At 43.8% G+C, this 18,675-nt stretch overlaps 1 long non-coding RNA gene across 1 annotated transcript in view; it reads left to right on the top strand.

The window, feature by feature from the left end:
• The window catches only part of LOC147996479 (uncharacterized), a 142,285-nt gene that overhangs the window by 70,378 nt on the left and 53,232 nt on the right, over positions 1-18,675 (top strand). The window contains exons 6-7 of the long non-coding RNA XR_015675546.1: positions 760-899; positions 992-1,148. This is a non-coding gene — a long non-coding RNA (uncharacterized LOC147996479). The remainder of the gene's footprint in view (positions 1-759; positions 900-991; positions 1,149-18,675) is intronic.

The raw sequence follows: 18,675 nt of genomic DNA on the forward strand, positions 1-18,675 counted from the left end.
GCCACACAAGACAAGCCCAGCATAAACAAAGTATCCAGGTACACTCTCACGAAGGGTGCTACTATTGCCAAGTGTTGATGACACATGTTGGTGTCGTGTGCTGGTGACATGTGCTCTGTGGATGTCTTAGCTTCATATTCTTTAAACTAACAAATTTCCTCAAGTGCCAGATCTCTAGAAAGGCAGAAAAATTTTCCCTTCCATCCCACAATCTTCACCTGATCAGGTCAGCTTCAGCAAACGCTTAGCATCCTGTCCTGTGACTGTTGTCCAGTATACTCAATTGCCACAGTTGAATTTTATCATGTTATCAAAATCTAATGACTGTCATTCTCTGAATAGAGGATGCAGTTAGATGAAAAATGATTGTCTCTGTTATGTTCTCATTGTATTCTCATTGGCTAACACTGATTTGTATTACTAACAGTTTAATAAATACTTGTTACATGCATGCCTGGCCTGGATTGAATCCATGCTTGGCTCATGCATGACCTGAGGCTATGGAGGTTGGAAACTAAAGGCAGGGAGATGAAGCCTACTGAGCTTTAGGGCTGACCAGTTACACAGGAATCAGACGTGTTGAGGAGCTTTGCATTTATAAGTCTGAGCATCACTCTATGGATTAAGGGTGCATAAAGCAGCAAGCGTGAGAACACAGAGGGTAGGCTGCAAAGTATGCCATCAGAAGACAGCCTGCCCCCTTCCTTTCCATTGATAGGGACAGTTCCTGTATTCACTCAGTATGTTTTTGCTTTGCAGGCTGGTTCACCGTAGAAATTTGACAGCAAGCGGGACCCCCACCCTCACCCCCAGGAGATTTTGCTATGTTCCGGTTTCTACACCAATTTTGCATCTGTCAGGGTTGCCTGGGAGCTGACAGTTAAGGAAATCTTTTTCCTGTGAGTTTAAACTTGTTTTATTCTTGGTTCTGGGAGCCACCTATCTCTATCCAATAACAGTTCTCAGTGAGTAAGTCCTGCTGTATTACCAGGCCTGTCTGCTGAGACCTGGAGACAAAGGCAAAGCTACCCCTCACCTCACCTTCAGCCTGAGATCCTCCAGCAGCTGGGTGAAGATGCTTCCTATCGGTGTCCCCAGACTTTCAAGTCTTCAGAGGGCTGGCAGACAGGACTGATGGAATAAGCCAGGTAGGGATAGACAAAGATGGGAAGGGAGGAGGGAAGGAAGGAAGGAAGGGAGGAGGGAAGGAAGGAAGGGAGGAAGGGAGGGAGAGAAGAAGGAAGGAAGGAAAGACCGGTGAGAGGAAGGAAGGGAGACAACAGGAAGAAAAGAAGGGGGGGTGTCAAGAAGTAAAAATAAACAAGGATAGAGAGAAACATGTAAAGAAAGAAGGTCAGGCCTGTTGGCCCAAACCTGCTATCCCAGGAGGGATGCTGAGACAGGAGGATGACAAATTCAAGGCCAGTCTGGGAGACTTAGTGAGATCACCTCAAAACAAAACTTTGGAACACAGCTGGAGAATACATCTTGGTGGTGGCTTGCTTGCCATCGTGAGTACTTGGGGAGGGGTCACAGAGAGGACAGCAGGAATGAAGGAAGAGAAAGGAAGGGAGGAGGAAGACTGTGTTTTAGTCTATATGCCATTCACTCTTCTAGTTGTCACTCCTGTAATAAACCGTCCTGTGGAGCAGAGATGCTCTGGGCATATGGCTGTTTTTTTCTACAGTAGTTTCTTATTTGTCTTCCCTGTCTGAGGCGAACATCTGTTGAACCAAATTGATAACAATAGGGGGGCTGTTATTGACAAGGTGTGGGGTGGATCATCCATCCAGATGCTTTGGGGCTTAGGCTTGGAATATTTCCTGGGTTCTGGGCACGAAAGGGCAAAGTGGGTGATGGGCTAGGTGGAGTTTTCAGTTTCTTGTCCATTAACTCTTACCACTCCCCTATGTACTTGTCACTGTCCTCTGTTTTTCCTTTGTCTTGGATCAATTCCTGCTGCCCTGACTCTCCCTATCCAAGCGTGATGTTACCTGGTCCCCTTCCAATTGCGGACCCGTATGCACATTAATCTTGACAATTCACCTGCGGATTTGTTCCCACTTACTTCAACAACTAATCCAAACACTCCCATCTGTTAATGGAGTGGTGTGCTCTTATCAAAGGTCTGAGAGCAAGATGCACTGACTCACACTTTCATTGACCACTGGCCCAGGTGAGTGTTCTGTTGTTGGGTGATTGATCTGCTGGTGATGGAGACCACCGGATGGAAATCATGGACTATAATAGTTTTACTTTTGAGGCTACCTGGACTCTTGGTACCGTGTGTGTGTGTGTGTGTGTGTGTGTGTGTGTGTGTGTATGTGTGTGTGTACATGTGCATAAATCATAAAGGTCCATGCATATATGCAAGTGGGTACACATGCAAGCATGTATAAAGGTGAGTGTGTGTTTGTGTGTGTGTGCATGCGAATGTATGTATGCACACACATCCACATGTGCATAAAGATTCATGTGTGAATGCACATGAACTGTATATGTTATCATGTATAAAGGTGTGTGTGTATGTGTGTGTGTGTGTGTGTGTGTGTGTGTGTGTGTGTATGTGTGTGTGTGTTTTATTTGGAAATTTTTTCCAAGTGCCTTCTTGTGTCAGAGTGCTTTCAGAGCTGACAGGAATCTGGCACAAACTCCTTTGTAATTTTGCTCTTGGAAAATATTTCCTGACCTGCTGCACTGGACAGCTGAATGAGAATCTCCTGAAAAGGGGTGGAGAGGACGTCCAGAGATCCTTGAGAATATCGGGGGCAGGACTCAGTTCTCTGATGTTCTCAGATCTCCAGGTAATTCTGATGTACCCAGGTTAACACCCACAGAGACCAGACACTGACTGCTAAAGCATGGGCTTTAGCAGAGCTACAATCTGAGGCTACAGAGCACACACAGTGAACTATGCCATGGCAAGCCCCGTGACAGACAAAGAAGGAAGGCAACATGAGGATTGGCTACAGGAAGCCGGTTGGTGGGTTAGTGCTCCTGACATTTGTGAATGAAAAGCCTTGTTGATTCGTTGAACATTGTAGGACTTTTGGCAGTGTCCTTTGTCTTTGCCCACTGGGTGCCAATCACAACCCTTCCAGTAGAATCGCTAACATAATTGACAGATCTTATCATGTGGACTTTCAGGACAAGCAATGTCACTCCCCATAGAGGATGCCAGAGAGGAGCCACAGCCAGACAGAATAAGATTCACATGCAGGCTAGCCACTGGCTAACTGAGAAACTTTGGGGAAGTTACTGTGCCCCACCTGAGTTCAGTTCCTCATCTGTCCTTAGAGATCTGTCCTTGCAAGGCTACTGTAGGATTGCCTTGGGCTAGCACCCGGCAAACACAATCATCAACTCACCTTTTACAGTAGACAGCGCTCCAGATGGACACAGGGTTGACTGTGGTAAAACATCTTTCTCCCAGGGGGCAAAGTGAATCCAAGAATTAATGGGCAAAGTGTGAAGGAAGTTGTGTTTTCGCAGAGAACAGTGGAGGCCAGAGTAGAGTAGTAAAGTTTAAGAAGGCTTCCTGTAGCCAACTTTTCTTCCTTCTTTGTCTATCCATGGGGGTGGCTGTGGACAGCTCACTGCCTGTGTGTGCTCTGCAGCCTCACCTTCTGGGACCAGCTCTTCTGGTAAGTGTTACCTAAATTACTGGTTACAGCTGCCCCTCGTGCCTGTCTGTGTGTTTTCTCCATTCTATGTTGCCCATGAAGGACCACACAGCTGTAAACCCCAGGGTTCCTAAAGCCCTTCTGCCTCCAGCCTGTGGGGCACAGGAAGGCCCTTTGGCCAAAGAGTATTTTTAGCTGCTCTACCCCCCCCCCCAGGCCTATTTTTAGCACCCAGCTGAAAGCTAGGCAGCTTCTCTATGGTCCATGGGAAAGGGGTGATTGGATCCTGACTGGCCCGTTGTTTTGCCAGCCCAGCCAAGCTGGCATAGCTTCAGGCAGGATAATTACAGTAGTAAAATCTGGATTTCACAGCTTGAGCTTCACCAAGGTTGTGGGCAATCGCCATTCGGAGGAGTTTATTCTTTGCACAGGGTTTAAAAGCTTTTTGGTTCCATAGTGTTCTGTGGCATAAAGAATGGAGTAAGGCTATTGGGAAATATGAAATAGGGAAGGAAAGAGTCAGGGAGACATAAAACCTGGCAAAGAGGCCCAGGGAGTCCCAAGGAAATGCAGAAGCAAACCCAGGCGACTGGAATCGGACACAGCTGGATGCTAGGCTGAAGGGGAGTGTTCTGTGGCGACAGGTGCAGCCCCAAAGAGAACCAAGTCAGGAATGAGAGAAGGCAAGAAGAGTCGACCAAGCCTGTCTGCTAAGTTTATGGAAGGCTTCCAATATGTAGGGCAAGACCCCGAATTCTCTCTAGGGATTGTCTCTTAAAGTTCTTTTCAGCAGCAAGACTTGACTGGTTCCCAATTTTAGAGAGTCAGTGTGAATAAGCAATCAATGAGTCTGAGGTCCTATGCAGCTTCAATGGTGGAGGATTCAGGTCACATCTGACCTCAGAGGCTGTACTCATCCACCATGCTCAATGGGATGGAACAGTGGCCCAGAGAGACCAGTAGAAGCTGGCAGGAGGACAGTGGAGGGGATCCATCCTAGCCACAGTCTGCTGGGTCGTTTGAAGCTGATTCTTTCTCTATTTCCCAGGGAAGACAGCTTAGAAATTGGGAGCATTGATCGAGGTGTCAGTTGTGAATTATAGCATTTCCCCGAAATGTGTGTCATGCTGACAGGGCCCTTGTACCACCACAGAGGCAGCCTGACATGCTTCAAGCTAGCAAGCAGAGAGATTGCAGCCCAGCTGTTTCTACTGTTTGGAAATACCATCTTCCACCATGTCATTAAGCTAATTGAACAGGCCAACTTAGGAAGGCAGTGGGGCAAGGGGGCAGGTGATAATAGCCTTGGATTTGCCCACTGTCATTCATAGCCTGACCTGATTCTGCCTACTGGTTCTCTCTGGAACTGAGATCCACCAGCCCCAGCCAAGGCCATGGACGATAAACACTATGCAGGGAGAGAAATTGTTCTTGCTAATGATTTTCACCTCGGAAGATCTCAGCCCTGGCTGGAGCTCCCAGTTCATCTTTTTACATTTGTTGAGGCTTCAACCAACACAGTCAACAAGAAAGCCATTTCCAATGGCAAGGGTCTGCTTATGTTGACAGCGATCATAAGTCATCCCTTCTGCTCCTGATTCTGATACCTCTTGCTCCCCATAGCCATCTGTCTCCATAAATCTCCCACAGGAGCTGTGGCTGCTGTGGCTATGGGTGCCCCCTGATCTCCTCTGGCATTTTCAGGAAAGGATTATGGGATTCTCTCATGTGATACCACATGGCTGAATCAGAAGATATTCATGGCTGGACAGGCAAGAGAATGGAGTCCAGACTCTTTTAGCCTGGGCATGTGTTAGGGGAGGAAAAATTGGCATTCGTTGCTGTCCCCGGGGACCTTTTGCCAACTTGTTTTTCCCTTTGAAAAAGGCAGATGTCATCTAGAACACCTGCTCTTGGGGAGGTGACAGGGCACGTGGAGAGACAGGACAGATGAGTGTGCGGCTATAGCGATCCAGTGGTTGGGATATTAAGCCTTGCTCACACTAGCTGGGGAATAGATCGTAAGTCACTTAGTGGCACCAAGAGGTGACTACATTGGTCAGGAATTGGATCTGGGAAGAGTGAGGAGCAGGTGGAAGGCTCCCAGCAGCTGTCAACCACCCCGTTCTTCAAAGTGGTCTGGCCTTGAGGGTACGTTGAATGAGGTGCAGGGCAGGCATAGCGTTAGAGGGATCTGCTGGTGCTCGTCTTCAGGGAGGGCGGGGAGCACCAGAATGCACTCTGTGCTGCAACTTGTGCACACAGTTCCTAAGTCTGAGGCTCTCTGTCTAGGAACGGAACGGCAGTGACTGGAAGGGGTTGATTCTGGTTCCTGTGGCAAAACCTTTATTCAGTGACACCTGTATCAGATGGGAGATCACACCAAGGATTCTGAAAAATCAACCAGTGACTAGGATGATGTTGGACTGGTTTGGTGCATGATTTGCAGAATAAGCAGCTTTAGTTCCGAAATTAGAGGAAATGGATTTTATCGTTGTTCATAAATGGACTCACGTGTGGGGCTATAATACTGGCTATTAAATGTTTTGACTGTTTCCTTTGGCCAGTACATACATACAAGAGTAGAAAGAGTTTTACGGCCAAAACAACAGTTGGGTGGGAAGGGTTAATGGGCAACAGCATGGTCAAAAAGGGATGAGGCACCGGAAGAACAAGGGCATTCTGGGCGGACAAGGAGACTGTGAGGAGACAGGAGGGAGCAGGCATTCAGCACAGGGTACCTCCCCTGCTTACAGAGGGCAAAGCTGGAATGTGGAGACCCAAAGGCTCTGACAGTAATGGCAACAGACACTTGAACCCCAAGGACATTTTGAAATCCAGGAAAGAAAAGCTGCCTTTGCATCTTGAAAGCCCTGGAACAATTAGAATGTTCCTGCCACAGTGAAGGAGGAAATGCGAACAGGAGATAGTGGGAGAGTCTTAATTAATAGTTTCTTGTGGCTTATTCCTGCTTTGATCACGAGGCTGATATTTCCGCAGTCTATTACAAACTTCATTAAGTTTATTTGCCTGCCAGGCGCCTGCCCTTTCTCCTGTCCTGTCCTGTCAAAGATAATTGACTGCCGTGGCTCAGCTGGTCCCTTCTGAGCCCCACTCGGAGCGTGGGCTGGTGGAGGACACCTGAAGGGAATTTGCAATTCAGACCCAGGGGAGTCAGATGGCGAGATAGTGCCCACTACCAGGCCGGGTCTCAAGATAGAACCGCATTTATATGCACCTGGAAGGGCTTCCCAAGTTCAAGTCCCTTCTGCACAGGCCAGTGCTAAAAATCCCTTAGCTAATGCTTGAACTCCTCCAGTGACGGGGTTTTCATTACTCCAGAAACACTTTCTCCCATCCTTAGCTCCAACTGGCTGTGAAATTTGTTGCTTTTAACTCCTGCCACATGACCCAGTGCTCTCACTTGAATCAATGAGTTAAGAAGGAAAAACGATTTACTTTCTGCAAACTATCATACATGTTAAGAAAGATTGTTCTGTACTAGTTTTCCTTGGCAAAACATCTTGGAATTCTTCTCCAGTTCTTCCCATGACATAACTTATATCTCTTTAAATATGTCATTCTTAAGAGTTGAGAAAATATTGTATGGCTGTACCAGAGCAAGGCAGGGCAAGGTTCCCATTGCTTTTGTTTTAGACACTGTGCTTCCACTAACGCAGTCCAAATCACACCTGCTCTTGAACCAGCCACATGACTCTATTAACAAAACATCTGAGATTTACACATGGGCCAATAATAACCCTCTCCAAGGTGTGCTCATTCATAGAGCTATTGTCAACAGTTTAATGGAATGGGTAACAAGAGTATTACCTGTTACAGATGCTGCTAACAAATAAAGTAAAAGCTGACCAATTTAACTAGGGAATTGTGTCCTCCAAATCCATGGTTATTTTTTCAATAATTTGAAATTATATTAACTGACCTATCAATTAGGTTTAAAAGAATTCTCTCATGAGTGGTCTAGATATGTTCAAACTAGCACATTTACAGGTAACTTGTTTACCGTTAGGACAATTACCCAAATAATAAGCTATTAAATGCACATTAACATATAATAATTGTGTAAAGAATAACTAAGTAATTAATTAACATTTAATGTAATTCATAGCAAATTAGATAGCAAGACTTATTAAATGTCAATTAGCCATATTAGCTACTGACACCTAAGTGATTCAATATGCTAATGCTAATTAATGTCTTATTTCTTACAAGCTTAATGGTGTAACAAAACTTATTTACATATTTAGAGAGTCTTAAAGTCACTAGACAGCCTGATCTAAGAGTAGCTGTCAGGGTAGAGGTTTGGGAAAAGCCATTAGGGGAAATTGATTAGTGTTTTACTTGCAGCCGTGTAACATCCTTTCTAACTGTAGAGGTAGGGTCTCAACAGACATCACACCTGAGCTGCAGCCCACGGGAGCTGGCCGAGAAAAGCAAGGATGGCCACTCAGGAGACAACATTAGAAAGTTCTACAGTGGTGACTGGTGGTTTGTGATGTCTGAGGGAGTCAGCCTGTATCATCTATCTTCTCAGCCCTAGTGGGAGAGGAGAGGGCAGAGTATGTCACACTCAACGGGAGACTTGCATTCTCTCTATACTGAGTCCTAGAATCAAATGCTTAACTGATAGATGCTCTTGAGTCTTGGCAGTGAGAAATAAAATGTTTTATAAAGTAAGAAAACTTCTCAGGGAGCCAAGAGAGCAGTGTAGAATCTAAGAATATCACTCTCTAGTGGTCTTACTACTATGAAAGTTATGTAGGCTGGTTTCTTCACTGATAGCTTGAAGTCTATGTTAATTCCTATAAAGTGTCTGTGTTACTATTCCCAATCATCAGATAGAGGCACCATCACTTTGAGATGGGGTAAAGTGCTCCAGGTTGAGAGTGGGAGAGGGTGCCCTCAAAGATCTCTCTGGCCTCAAAGCACACATTCACTCATTCACTCATTCATTCATTCATTCATTCGTTTGTTCATTCATCAGCACTATGTACCAATTACTAGCTGTGCCTAGAGACACAAAACAAACACAACTCTATCTTCTTTTAAGAGGTCATACTATAACTAGGAGAAGCATGCTAAGCTGTAACTAGAAACAGGACAATGTATTCACAGAGGAGAGATGCTGAACCCAGTTGAAGGTCAGGGGTCACTGAGGAATAATGTGTGCATTCTGAGCTGAATAGATATAAAGGAGGCAAAGAAAATATCATTGGTTTATTTTATACAAAAGTAAGAGTCCATACCAAAGCTACTTGGAAGAATAAGCAAATGGTGGTGTGGGCGGTAAGAGGTCAGGATGAGAGGTGGGCGGGGACTTGGTCCTAAAGGGCATGAAAGGTCTCAGTGAGAAGCAACCATTAGTGCTACCTTCCAGTGTCCTTCAGCTTCTTGGCTTAGTTTCAGAGTCTGGCTTTGGGGTATGTGGGGTTAGAAGGATTATGCAAATTGATACAATGGATGGAAGAATTCTTCTTGAACTAGTGAGCTCCCTACCTGTGTGAAAATGTCTTTAAGAAGCCCATCCATTGCGATCACCCTCCTGACACACCATCACAAGGAAAGTGTAGAAAAGACCAAAGGTATGCTGCACAGGAATAGCAACAAATGGATCCTAGCTCTTCCATTTTTGAAATATGGCATTGGACAAATTTTTTAGGCTCATGGAGGAGATATAACAGGGTTATTTCAAAAACAAGAGTAGGGGTGGTAAGATGGCTCAGTGGGTAAAGGTATTTACCTCAAAGTCTGGCATCCTGAGATCAATCTTCAGACCCCACATAAAGGTGGAAGGAGAGAACCTACCTCACAAAGTCTTCTGACTTCCACATTCACATTGAGGCATGCAGCCCCCTCACCATTCTTTCCTTCATGCATAAACATAATGATTGATGATGGTGATTGGTGGTGGTGGTAGAGAAGAAGAAGAAGAAGAAGAAGAAGAAGAAGAAGAAGAAGAAGAAGAAGAAGAAGAAGAAGAAGAAGAAGAAGAAGAAGAAGATGATAACGTATAAAGGAATTCAAGTAGATGTATGTGAGGGGTCAGGAACAAACCAATACATGGTCAGTTCTCTTCCCACAGCCTTACCAACACCGAGAAATCACAACACATCAACACTAGTAACTGTCTACTGACTTAACAGGAAAGCTATACAACTGGATTTTCAAGTATTTGGAGGCAATAATTATTTTCCTATCAAATTGTTTGCTGCTTCCCTTCTTCGGGTGATCTCCCATCTAGACAACAAAGATGCTGAAAGCAGCCCTCTAACTCATATATCTCTATTGGCAGTCATTTCTTCTAAAAGTGTGCTGGTTGGAATTGGTTAGGGAGGGCATCTTGGCATGGTCTGGATAGTGGAGAGTGTCCTAGGCCATCACAGACCTGACTCTAACTCTATCATCTTGTGAAGGCTGCTTCAGCTTCTCTTTCCTTCTGAAAAGCTATGACAATAAGGGGGTGGGGGAGATGTGTCATTGGAGACCTACAAAAGCCCCCCATCACCAGCTCAGCCCCTCTACCAGGAAAAACTGTCTAGTAAGTAGATGATAGAAAAGAGTCAAGGAGTACAGCCATAGTAGTAGTAGTAGTAGTAGTAGTAGTAGTAGTAGTAGTAGTAGTAGTAGTAGTAGTTTGTGTGGTGAAGGTTACGTGTATGGGCATGTGTAGTATGTGGATATCAGAGTATGACTTCAGGTTTCATATAACAGAAGTCACTTGTTTCTGAGACAGGGTCTCCTATTCTGACATGGGGACTAGATTAGACTAAACTGGCTGGCCAGTGATTCACAGGGATCCTCCTGACTCTACACCCCAGCACTGAGATTATAAGCACATGCTATCATGTGAGCTTTTCATGTGGATGCTGGAGATCAATATCAGGGCCTCATACTTGTGATGTCTGTGTTCTACACACCCCGTTTCACATCTCCTCAGCCCATGTTGTTGGGATTGTATCCAAATATGGAATCAGTATGAACCAGTTGGATTTGGACACTCTGAAATTTACTAACAACCAAGCCACAGGCAGTTGCATTAACATCATTAATCCTTAAATGTGTCATCTGCAAAATGATTATAATAGGTTTGTTGTAAGAATTAAACAGGCTGCGAATGGAAATAGTTGCCTCTGTGGGCACTCAAGAAGCCTTTGTTGCCAGGTGCGGTGGCACATGTTGGTAATCCCAAAACTGGAGGAAGGGGTGAGGCAGGAGATAGAGTGTTAGGCTGGATGGCAAGCACTGTTTTTGCCTGGATTTGATTTAGGTTCCAGGGATATACAAGACAAGGCTAATTCCTTACCAGAAAAGCTGACTGCATAGGAAAAGAAGCAGATCTACTTTTAATGAAATCTCCCCTATGTGGTGACAGAAGCGAGCATGGGGAGATGAGAGCTTGGCTTCTAGTGGGTTCTCAGCAAGCGTTTTATGAGTGCATAATTATTTCTGCCATCAAGCCAGATATCCCAAAGCTAGTCCTTATGTAGTTGACTTGGAAGAGATTTTAAAGCAGAGATTAACATTTATCTGGTTAAATTCACTTGATTGGTTTTTACCATTGTTTTATGCTGTCAGAATATTTTGGGGGTCTTTATTCTACCAAATAACACATTAGCTTCATGTTTAACATTAGAGTCTTAAGTCTCATTCATATTGTTGACTAGGTTGTTCAGGGGACATTTGTGGTATCCTATTTAACATATCCTTTCAGGGTGGTCCTTTGTGCCTTTGATATTGAGAATATAAAAGCTATTGAAAAACATACCATTAGAAGAAGAAGTCTGATTAGAAACCCTAGTCTAGTGTGGGCTAGGCAGCCATCATGATGATAGGGCTCAAACAGCATCTGAATATGAGCATGGGTCAACAAAGCTGGACACATCTTTGGAGATGTACTGAAGTCAGTTGACAGTGTCCTCCCTCCCCTTGATCCACCCGATACACTATTCAGGTCAGTAATCAGGATGACTCCTCACTTACTTACATAAAACCTTTTTGGGGTGATTTTATGAAATATGAACCCAGGGTCATCTCCTTTGCTCAAACTGCATTGAAGCCTGGCTCAAATGGCCCTCTATGCTCTCCCTAAACATATGTATAATGTACATTGTGGTACTTGTGTAACAGCGTTTATCCTTAATTATATTAGATTCCAAGGGTCTTGTAGTGAAGGTCCAAATTCAAGTCATTTGAGTATCCAGCTACCATCTTTGCGATGGTCATGGTCATTGAACAATAAATGGTAGTTGAAATGTACTTGTTTTTCTCAGAACACTAGTATTGTTTGAATGATTTCCATGTGAATTAGAATAAAGACTGTGAGGGTTGGGGGAGGCTGAGAGCCACACAGGCTAGTTAACAAGTGACTTGCTCTATCAGCTAAGATTAGCTCCTACCCAACAGCTCCCATCAGTTGGCAACTTGCTTTCAGAATGGTGTATATTCACAGCAGAGGCTCAACCAGGAAATGCTCAGGGACTATTTCTGAGACACGTGGATTACACTGGTCTATAAATGGTAGGTCAGTGTGTTTGTTTCTGGTAGAGGCATTTTCAAATGGAGAACTGCTGGAGATGCACTAACACACACTGTTGCCAGTAAGATTTCAGACTCTGGCAATCACTGTAGAAAGTTCTACCAAGAAATTCATGCGGCTGTAAAACCTCACAGCGTAGTGAATTTCCTTCTTCAGCTACCTAGAAGGCCAGTTCAAGATGCAGTACATTCTAGGAAGCCCTGAAAAGCTAGACATAGACAAGCTCTAGAGATCATATTGGGAGACCAATGATGTGGGAGGAGGACAAATGTGCTCAACAGTGATGGATAGGTCCCTACTGTGTGGGTGCTCTCATAGGGCACACAGGTTTTTAGCAAACATGAGCTAAAGATGAACACTTCCACCTGTGTTTATCAAACTGCACTTCAGACCTTTTAAGGAGGCCAAACATAAATAAATGGCCTCTCTAAGGAACAGCAATTCTGGAATTCTTCAACACAGAGAATGCTTAAGAGCTGGCTCCCTTTGCATCGTGAAGGCAGGCTTTGAGCTCAATTTCTCTTTTTATAGTCCAGGACTACTTCCTCTTTCGTGCCTGGAAACAGCTTTCATCCTATTTATGCCATGGATTCAATGTTAACAGGTAACAGGCGGTAACTCTGGGGCAGCTGGCCACCCTTTTCATGTAGGAAGGCAGAGTCCACAGGCCCCAGACCAAGAGTGTTCAAAGGCTCAAACCCATTTGGAGGGTACAGAGCAGAAATGAAGCATGAAGAGAGAATGGGGTAACAGGAGCACAGGACAGAGCCTGTGTCAATCATTCAGAACCAAGGGAATTAAATGGGACATTACCTCCATATCTTCAGGCTGGTAAAAGCACCTCAGGGACTCAGTTGAAGACAGATTGCTTAAAAACAGCTTCCCTTCTTGTCTCCACCCCACACACCTAAGAACCTCAAAGGCTTCTCTGGTCTCCGGGGAGGTGAGTCATTTCATGTCATAATTCAATTGCTAATCGCCACATCACGTAGCTGAATTTCTCCCAGCAGGAGATGTTTCTCCTGCCTTACAAATCATGCTCTCAGTGTACAGAGAGGTGGCTGAAGAGCCCAAGTAAGTGTGTCCTCAGCCTTCAACTTGCTTCTCACGTTTCAGCTGACTGCAGGGAATGTGCTCTGCACACCCTTTCCTCACTTTTCTAGCTCAACCTCTCTGACTGTTTTGTTTGTGGGTTCCTTTCTCTATATCCTTCTTAAGCCAGAAATTACTGGGTTCTCCTGATCAGCACCCTGGAGAGTTCCAAACCCATCAAGGAACTTCAGAAATTATCTACTTCTGGGTCAGCATTTCTGCTTGAAGCAACAGGAAAGGTTGGAGTTTCCATTGACCTCCACCCACAAGACCTGTCTTTGGACTTTATCTATGAGGCCCAGAAAGTACTGTGGTTTTAGGACTAAGGAAGGAATTTTCCTCTTAGTTTTCTTTCCTTTCATTTCTTCCTCTCTTCTGCTTCTTACTGTTTTGTCTGATTCAATTTCTCTGATAAGTATGGCTACCAGTTCCTCATGGTCCTTGAATCTTTGGATTACAGGTTTAGAAAGATGTGGGGAAATGTAAAAGGTATACGAGAAAGCACTCTTTAGGGATGGGACAAACAGGTGATTGGCTTTGTCTTATTTTTAAGAACTCCTTTGATCCTGTATAAATGGTTCTCATAATACACAGGGAAATGTGTAGCACCTCCTAGGACTGGAACTGCCTTTGGGATATAGGATAAATAAAAAGGGACTTGAGGAGGAAGGGAGTTGAGTGTGTGCTTGAACCCTGGAACCTTTTGCACATGCTCTTGACTTGCTGTCTCCCTTGCTTCACAAAGACAATCTGAGATAGGTGTCACCCAGCTCAATTTACTGACAAATGAATGGAGACAAATGAGATGTCATTTTAAGATACATCAGTTAAGTGATGAAGATTCCCTCACTTTTGTACAGTTTTTGTGAAGTTTACAAAGCACTTTTGTATTTGTTTTTCAGACCTAAGGTATATGTGATAGTCATGGAAGCAGCACATATTCCTTTTCCTTCATTAAGCATTTTTGACTATTTTCTGAACCCAGGAGTCTGGGTTAGTGTTGTTTCCCATACAGCTTGAAGGGTTAATCCTATCATAAAGACTCATGAATGCAGTCTCCAAAGACTTAGACTACGACTGGGGCCTCACATCCTGGAGAAAGACGGGAAAATTGAAATTAAAAATAGCAGAATAGAATCACAGAAAGAATTCTGTTTTTCTGCTCAGTCTGCCCTGTTTGATGCCCTGCTTCTCACACTATCTTGTAGATACAGCATGCAGGCTCAGGAAGATAGAGAGGTTTACCAGAAGGCACACAGCTGGTAGTGTGAGGCAGGGTCTTTGTGCAGTGGATTTTCTACTTATGTATATCATTTCCCAAACTGTTAGGGACAATGCAGGACACAAGACTGAATGTTGGCCACTTCTAGCCAGTGTGTCATCCTTCATTCCTTCTTCCTCTTTCCCACTGCTGCCACAAACACAGATGGCCATGGGTTTGTGATGCCGTGAGCCCTTCCTAAGCTGTCCCAGCTGGCCTCCCACCAAACTCTGCTCCTGGCTCTCAGAGAACTCAGATGTGGGTACTTGGATCTAGGGATTAACCAGCTGGAAGCCAGAGTCAGAGTTGAAATCTGAGTCTAAGTCTCAATAGAGACATGCTTCTGCCAACCCGGTCTCTCCACTGCAATTAAGCACAGGGCCTCTTGCTTTCAGAACTCTACAGACCACAGCACCCATGGCCAGAGATTTCTAAAGGGTTGTTTTATTCTGCATTGTGTTGCTTTCTGATTATCATTAGTGGGTTTTAAGACTCCAGATGTCTTTGGGGCTCAACCCTTGATTGCAAGTAGGAGCAAAGTAAATGAGGCTGACTGCTTGGGAGGACAGGTGGCAATTAAGGATTAAGATGAGTAAATGGGAAGACAGACATCTCCTCTTGCCAGGACTAAATTAAACATCTGCCTTGCCTAATAACTCCTGTAGCATCCCAGAGAAGATTGAGAGGAGTGGGGGTAAAGGCTGTTTTCTTAGTAGAACTTTAGAAAAGCAATTTCTAGTTAATTTCCAGGTTTTCTAGGGAGGCAAGAAGGATACACAGAGTTTGTGAATATTGTGCCCTTGCGTTTCCATATTTATTACTTTGACAGGTTATGTAAACATTCAGAACTGTATTTCCTTTTCTGAAAAATTGACTCAATAATGGTATGACCTCACAGAATGATCCTGTAAATTAAGTGAATGCTACAAAAGGGCCAGGAGCCATGTCTGGAACACAGTAAATGCACAATAAAATTCCAGTCATTGGCATTATTATTTGTATATCTCGCCTCATTTGCTTAGCTAGGGCTCTCAGAACAATAATCACTGATGCTGATCACTTCAGGGATCCTTATATTGTTTCTGAAATGAATGGGCATTAGCATCAAGTAAGAATGTAGACTGCACCAAGTATAATGTTAGCTCTTATGTGAGATGAGAATTCATGTATGAAGAAATGTTTCCTAATGTTCTCTAAATGTTTCCTCTGAGGTTAAAAAATATATTTAAGGCATGAGAGATCTCGACTTATATTTGATTTATGGGCATCTATTAGGAAGCATCTTCTGATGGATCAATCCTTTGTTCATGTTATAAATTAGCATAATTTTCAATATGCAACTCTCCTCACATTTTAGAGCAAGAATTTTTTAGTCATAATTCATCTGAATACAATGTGATTTTAATTGTTATTGGCTTGCATTATGTTTAGGATTTTTACTACTATAAAAAAAAATCACAGGTAGTATGTGACTGAGCTTTCTCCTGTGCTTGTTATAGTTTGAAAGTGAACTGTTCCTCACAGGCTCATGTATTACATGCTTGATCCTAACTAGTGGTTTTCAGAAGCTCCCTGGGGACATACCTTTGAAGGTTACAGCTGATTCCCAGTCCTTTCCTCATGTTCCTGTCTCCCTTGACATGATTAGCTTCCTCCACAAGCTCATGAGTCCATGATGTTCTTTCTCATAACAGACTGAGAATCAATAGAGCCAAGGTGAACAGACTAGGGCCTCTGAAACTGTGAGGCAAGGTGTACAGACTGGGACCTCTGAAACTGTGAGCCAAAGGGCCCTTGCACCAGGTTGTTTCTTTCAGATATTTTGTCACAGTGACAGGAAACCAATGTCTTTGCAACATTTCTTGTTGCTACGCTAAAATATCTTGACAAAAACAGCATAAGGAAGAGAGAGCTTATCATGGCAGCGAAGTCAAGGTGATAGGAGCTTGAAGCAGCTAGTTACATTGTATCTGCAGCTATGAAGAAGAAAGCTGTGAACATTTGTGCTAAGCTGACTCTTTTTCAGTACAGGAATAAGGGGAGGGGAGTAAGGGGAAGCTGAGCTAAGTGTGTGTGTGTGTGGAGGGGGAGGTCTGGTGATAGCAGAGAGAAAGCACACATCTGCAGCCCCAGCACTTGGGAGGTGAAGACAGGAAGATTAGAAATTCAAGGCTATCCCCAGTTCTACAGCAAGCTTGGGGCCAGTCTGGGATACATGTAATCCCTGTGAGAAGGAAAGAAAAAGGAAGGAAAAAAGAAGGAAGGAAGGAGGGAAGGAAGGAATGAAAGAAAGATAAAGAAAGAGGAGGGATGGAAAGGGAGAGAGAACGATAGAGAGACATGGAGAGAGAGAGAGAGAGAGAGAGAGAGAGAGAGAGAGAGAGAGAGAGAGAGAGAGAGAGAGAGATATTAATTTTTTATTAGGATAACTGACCTCCTGCCCATGCATTTTTGTGCTTGGCATTAAGGAGAATGCTTTAGGGCTGATTGTCTATTTTGCTGCTGGGATCCCTGAGTTCTGTTAACCAGCTTCTTAACTCACTTATAGGTCAGGTTCCCTTGGGTGTCACTCTAGCTCTGTCAGTCATTATGGAAATGGAAACTTCTGGCTTCTGGTAGTTGACTATTGTCACCCAACTTTTCTTTCTCAATGTAGGGGTATTTAGGTTACTGTTCCTTTTGAAAAGCATCTGAACTCTGTGACCATCTCTAGCATCCTGAACTGTAGAGGGGAGCCACAAGTGATGCAGACATCCATCCCACTAGGGTACTCGTGGTGACTTGTGTCTTCACAAGTTATGTAAGTCATTAAGTGACTTCTGGCATTATTTTCCTGGGCTTATTTGAATCCCTGATTCCATCTGCCACAGAAATTTAGGAAATATATCTTGGCTTGGCACAGGATACCCATTTTCCCAAGCTTTATAAGCCTAATAAGTGGCTTGTTTCCCTGGAGTCTTTACCAGGGTGTTAGATCTCATTTCCTAATAGATTACCCAAAGTCCACAAACCTTTGTCTATACATTCATATCTCCTTGAGTGTACATCCTAAAGGGTCAATCCCATGCGTATGCTTTGGGCTTCTACCTAAAACTAATTCCCTGTCTCTCTTGGTATTCAACCTCTTTCCTCTCCTATTAAGCCCAGAATTTTTCTCATTGGTTACATAGGGACTTGAGCATAAATATCAGAATGTCAGTCATGGCCAGGTAGGGACATCTCCCATAGGATAGCTTTTTTGTCTTTATGAGAGAGACCTCTGCAGTATTTTTCTAACATTAAAAAAGAATGGATGGACTATGCTAGAGTTTGAGAGTTCAGTAGAGTTTGCAATGGTAAATCGTCTGCAGTACCAAGCCAAATCTCCAGAAACATCCTTCAGAGCTCTCAAAGTTTCCTAATAAGGGTTCTGACATTAATATTCAGGAGTGCTATGGTTATGCCCTTAAAACACTTTTGAAGCCTTCATTTATCTATGAGTGTTGCTAGTGTGTTAAATGTACGTCATTTACATTATCTATCTCTATATTATCACCTCAAGGGATAAGGACCTGTAGCAATGAGCTCCTTTGCTCTTCAAGCTTGGTTTTTAACCATTAACCCTACCTAGTTATTTAGTATCCCTTTGTAGGACATTCATCTGACTATGTAATAACCACCCAATTCCATTGCCATGGTATGTTTGTTTCCATCTCTCCCATTACTACAACCCAAATAACTACTTTTCAAGATGTCAAAATAGAGCTGGCAAAATGGCTGAGTGATTTAAGGCATTTTCTGCTAAGCCTGATAACATGTCTTCCATCTCTAGAATCCATGTCGTGGAAGGAGAGAACTGACTTCTGCAAGTTGTCTTCTGTCTTTCACACACATGCCATAGTTCTTGTTCTGTCTATCTCTGTCTCTGTCTCTGTCTCTCTGTCTCTCTGTCTCTCTCTCTGTCTCTCTGTCTCTCTCTCTGTCTCTCTGTCTGTCTCTTTGTCTCTTTGTCTCTGTCTCTCTCTGTCTCTCTCTCTCTCTCACACACACACAGTAATAAACCTTTCTTTAAAAAATGCCAAGACGCTTTCCAATCCTGAGATGTTTTTGTAAGTCACCACTGAAGAAACACATAGCAATTGAGTCAATTTTTGTGCCATGGT

The sequence above is a fragment of the Rattus norvegicus genome, chromosome 2 (genome assembly GCF_021556685.1).
Source record: "Rattus norvegicus strain SHRSP/BbbUtx chromosome 2, alternate assembly SHRSP_T2T, whole genome shotgun sequence".
In the NCBI taxonomy this organism is placed as follows: domain Eukaryota; kingdom Metazoa; phylum Chordata; class Mammalia; order Rodentia; family Muridae; genus Rattus; species Rattus norvegicus.